The sequence below is a fragment of the Acomys russatus genome, chromosome 19 (genome assembly GCF_903995435.1).
Source record: "Acomys russatus chromosome 19, mAcoRus1.1, whole genome shotgun sequence".
Taxonomy (NCBI): Eukaryota; Metazoa; Chordata; class Mammalia; order Rodentia; family Muridae; genus Acomys; species Acomys russatus.
This window is the reverse complement of record NC_067155.1, coordinates 248,353-253,333: the sequence shown is the minus strand read 5'-3', so window position 1 is coordinate 253,333 and position 4,981 is coordinate 248,353. Positions and strand designations below refer to the sequence as shown.

The window sequence follows — 4,981 nt, the reverse complement described above, 5'->3', positions numbered from 1 at the left end:
GACATATACCTATCACATATTCAATGTGTATTCCTTTTGCAATATCTAAGTGGTATGAAACTAAACTGACTGGCAGTTCTACAGCACAGCTCTAATGGGGCTATGATTCAAATAATAACATCAGTTAAGTCATTGTTTTCTTGTTTCCGTTCTTAGATGAACACCTTAAGAACACAAATCAGATTCTTGACATTGAGGTATGAGGTATGTTGTTCCGTGAGAATGTAATAATCATCACTGAACTTAAAGCAATGGGGTTTTGTTTTTTTGGTTTTGCTTTTTTTTTTTTTTTTTTTAAGAAGATCTTGAGTTTTATAGCAAACCATATTTCGCAGACTTGAGGGTTTAGGGATCCAATCAGGCTGGGTCCCAGACTTACCCATTGCTGGAATGCTTTCTTCCTTCCCTCAAGTAGCCTCATGGTCAAGCCTTTCTCCAATTCCAGGCACCCCTGCCCCACCTGCCTTTGGTCTGCCCAGTCCCCACTCCCAACCTGAGCACCTTCCTGTTACCTGAGGTAAGTAGATAGATTTCCCCTCTCCCCACCACCATGTGCTACAATTCAGTTCCCTCTGGCCTAAATTGAGTGGGGTCTGGACCCGATTCCTCCCTCGAACTCTAGAGACCCCACCCCCACGCTGGAAGAAGGAAAGGGGTGGGGAGAGGGGAGGTGCCAAGAGTCTTTTAATTAAGTTCCCAGAGGTGTCTATTGGCTGCTGTTTCCATGGCAACCAAGAGTGGCAGTTCCCTGGGCAAATGAGACACAAGCTTCCATGAAGATGAAAGAATGGGATGAGTCAAGCTGGAGGAGTCCCATCTTGCCCATCTTTAATCTGACATCACCCCCACCAGGTCGGAGTGGTGGAGCTGTTTGAGACAGTAATGCACAAGAGCTGGGGGTGGGAGAGTCCAAAACTGGGTACCCACTGGGGGGTGGGAGAGTCCAAAACTGGGTACCCACTAGCCCAGTTTAGGTCAAGCTGGCCGCCTCACATCACAATCCTCTAGGTCTGAGAGTCCTTGGGTTCAAGTACAGATGAATATTCAGGTATTGTGTTGAGAGCCAGGCAGCGATCTGGGCTATCCCTCACCACTCTCCTGGGCCATGAGCTGAACAGCAAGCAGGTTGACTCGCAGCCCCCCACTCCTTGAAATAGCCGCCATTTTCAATGACGTTCAAGGAGTCAGGGTCAGAGAAAGAACTGGAATCTGGGCAGAGGGAAGGGAGAAGGGTAACCCCAGAGAGGGAACAAGCCCCACATCTGCTCCTCTCCCAGGCCCCAGTTTGGCATTTCCTGGCTTGTAGAGCCCCCTTTCTGACACCTGGATCCCCAACTGCTCCTCTGGTTTCCTCTTTTCCGACCCCCATCCCACCCAACCGGTCTTTGTTCCCTGAGCCCTTGTTGGTCTGCTCTCTGCCCTCCCCACACCCATCCATCACCTCCCACGGCACTGTGGCTCCCAGTATCCTGTCCGCTCACCCTTCCTTGCTCAAGACTTGCACCTTTACCACCCTTCCCACCATCCACTTGGCTTAGCACTTCCCCCGTACCTCTTGACCCATGCCCCCAAGGGGATGGACAATGAAGCAGGTGGAAGGCAAAGGTGGGAAGCAAAGATCCCCAAAGACATCAGTGCAGGTGGGAAAGGGGAAGGCTGGCTCATGTCCCTGGGCAGAAACTCCAAGATATTAAACTGAGGAGTGTCAAGTCATGAAGAAAATAACCTGGACTCCCATCAGGGGGTAAAAAGAAGACAAGAGGTCCAGGAGCTGTCCTTGAGAAGTAGTTTCTATTCTGGACAACAGAAGGGGCCAGGGTGCCCAGCAGGAGCGTAGGTCCAGGTAGTGAAGTCCTGGGCAGCGATGAAACAGTGGAAGGCAGTGGTCCATGAGGCGGTGGCATCCAGAGAGATCGAGGTGCATCTGAAAGAGAATTTTTAATTAGCATTAAAGCAACCAGAACAGCAGAGCTCTTTAACTCATAATCCCAAATAGTTGAGAGTGCAGGTCGGCAGGTATGCTAGCCCAAGGCCCCAGATGATAAGTCACAAAGAATGTAGAGCTAGGAGACAAAGGCCTATTGAGTGTTCCAGGGACCAGCTGGCCGTAAAAAAATAGGGAGGATACACAAGGACAAATTCCTGAGAGAAACAGGTACCGGACATGGTCGAGTGAGTAATGAGCCAAGACCCCTCATCCGAACTTATGGTGTTTGCTTAATCCCCCCTTGAGGCCCGCACACAATGTTCCAGGTTTGAGTTTAACCAGATGTGTCGTTAGCTCAGATAAACATCTACCCTTGGGTTCCGAGAAAAACAGGAACCAAGGACTGTTCCCATGTGATTAAGTCTGACCTTACCCCAGATCTGCCTATGCAATTTGCTGATGTTCAAATGTTTGAAACAACCAATTGTGTGTGGCCGCTTCCCCCCCCCCCCAAGCCCTTGCCCATATAAACCCTAAGCTCCTGGGCTTCTGGGTCAACCCCTCTGTCTCCTACGTGAGATACGTGTGGACCTGGAGCTCCGCCAATAAACTGCCTCATGTGTTACAGCAAGACAGTCGTTTGTGTTTCTTTGGGTGCACGTCATCCCGAGGCTTGAGTGAGGGTCTCCCTTTGAGGGTCTTTCACATCAGTGTCTCCTGGAGAGTGGTGTGGGCGCTGTAATGAGGTGAACACTGGGGTCTCCATCATAGGCGCAGTTACTCAAGTTGAGGGCACTGAGCTGGGGAGCATGGCACAAAAGGAAACTCAGGGAGGCATCAGTGAGCTCCAGGCCTGCAGGGAGAAGTTATGCCACCCACTGCAGATAGCCTCGGCTCTCGGTTCTCCCAGTCTGGTGGAGACAGCAGCAGCTCTCGAGGCTGGGAGTCTTTAACATCCTCAATCCAGTGGAGGTCCAAGAGTCACAGTGAGGGCAGTGGGGCGGAGCCCACAGCAGAGACAGAGAGCCAGGAGCACCCAGAAAGCACCAACTCCTGCAAGCCTTGAAGCTGGTTCAGAAGCCACATGAGCTGCTTTTTGAAGACACCTGTCCAGTTGAGGTCCAGAGCACATGGCTGGCAGTGAACCACCCCATTAAGCATGGGTGGGGTCAGCGACTTCCTCTGGCTTAGGTCCATCCAAGGCCACAGACACTTGTCATAGCACCAGCATCTCCAAGGCCAGCAGAATAGCATGCAGACACATCGCTCTTGGGGTCCAAGGTGCTGGAAGACATGGAGACCAGAAGCCCGAGACAGCAGCAAAAGCAGAGTGTCAGGATTGGGGCTTCAAGGAGAGGGGGGCGTACCACGTGCCACTCCAACTGTGGAGGCCGTGGTGGTGGGGCAGGGCCCAGGGGACAATTGAGCAGTGGTCCCCCACTGCCAGGGCATATAGCCCACCGCCTCCCACGGTTCTCCTTCAGCTGGCCTAGGCTGTCCAAAGGCCACTCCAGGCCTCGCCAGGAGCTTTGTCCTCACTAAGCAATGTGATCGCTAAGTCTGAGTCTGAGGAGGAAGAAGAGGTATCAGGCACTCGCTCCAGCAGCTGGCACATAAGCTTGAAACACTCAAGTTTCTCCCTCTGTGGTGATGGGGATGGCACTGCCAGGCCCTCAGCAGAAGCCATAGGTGGCTTGGGTTTCTCCCAGTTCTCGGGAGGGAGCCCAGGGTGCCAGGATGAGAATGGCAGGCTCAGATTCAGAAGCCTGGGGGACAGAAGGCCAGGGCAGCCTGGATCTGCTCCTTGGAGGAGGCAGGCTTATCCACCCACCTTCTTCAAGTGCCTCTCTTGGCCTTTCACCTTTTTCCTTGGGGTGGGGGTCTTATTCCCTGCCTCCCACTCCCTCCGTTTGGGGGCCCAGACACATCAGGGTTAGGGTTAGGGCCCATCAGCAGGGAGAGGGCCAGCAAGTAAGCGTCCCTTTCTTCTGAGTAGAGGTGGAGGTGGTGGCTCCACTGTCAGCTTCCATCCACCCCCTCACCATTGTCAGCCCCATGGTGCCCTGGACCCTCACCTGCATCCTTGCTTGTCCGCCCTTCCTGGGTACATCGGGGGCACTCCCAGCAGTTGGGGATCGCTGAATTGATAGCACCCTCAGCCTTTCCCATCTTCAGGCAGCCAGGGTGGACAATCTCGTTACAGATTGTACACTCCATGAGGCTCAAACCAAACTTCTCTTCCTCTCCATCCACCTTATTCTCCTTCCCAGCTTCCCCACACAGAAGGCACACAGCTGTGTGTGGGAGCACAGGCATAGTGCACTGCTTAAGCAGGAATGACTGCTTCATGTGCCCGCCATCCCATTTCATGTCTCCAAAGAAATGGCAGTCCCCACACTCAGTTTGCACACAGGCCTGGCAGTGGCAGCAGCAGGTTCCAAGTCTGCGTGTTCCAAGTCTGCGTGCTCCAGTCCTGCCCTCGGATGCTCGACGACATTGGGGACAACAGCAACACCAAGGGTTCATACGTGTCCCAGGAGCCATCTCTTCCGTCTTGGTAGCTCCCGACAGACATGGTACAGGGCACTCAGAATGCTGGGGTCCACAGCCCTCTCACCAAGGGTGCTCAGCCCCTCCCTCCAGCAGAGGCCGGGACAACAGCCAGTGGAGGCTGGGAGCACGGGGGGGGCAAGGCCCTCCCACCAGCTGCCCTGAGGGCCAACGGGGCTCCTTGGGCACAGGGTGCTTGTTCAGCTTCTGCCAGGGCCCCACTGAGTCCCAGGTACGAGTCTCAGCACCCCACCCCCACCTCTCACCAAAGCCCCTGACCCTTAACTGGCCCCTTCCCAGCTCCAACTGCCTAGGGATGCAGGGAAAGACCCGGGGCTCCTCCACCATTCCTGGCATTCAAATCCCTCCCACTGCCAGTTCCCAGGGAGGGGGTGTTGCTGCAACCTGCCACTCTCCCCTGGATCTACCCCTGTACTGCAGCTCCCTGACCCACAGAGACAGGGTTTGCAGAGGGGGTTTGGGTTTTTTTTGTTGTTGTTGTTA

At 54.0% G+C, this 4,981-nt stretch overlaps 1 pseudogene; it reads right to left on the bottom strand.

Moving 5' to 3' along the window:
• Window positions 1-1,705: 1,705 nt before the first annotated feature.
• LOC127202970 (F-box/LRR-repeat protein 19-like) lies at window positions 1,706-4,292 on the bottom strand (annotated as a pseudogene).
• Window positions 4,293-4,981: the final 689 nt, after the last annotated feature.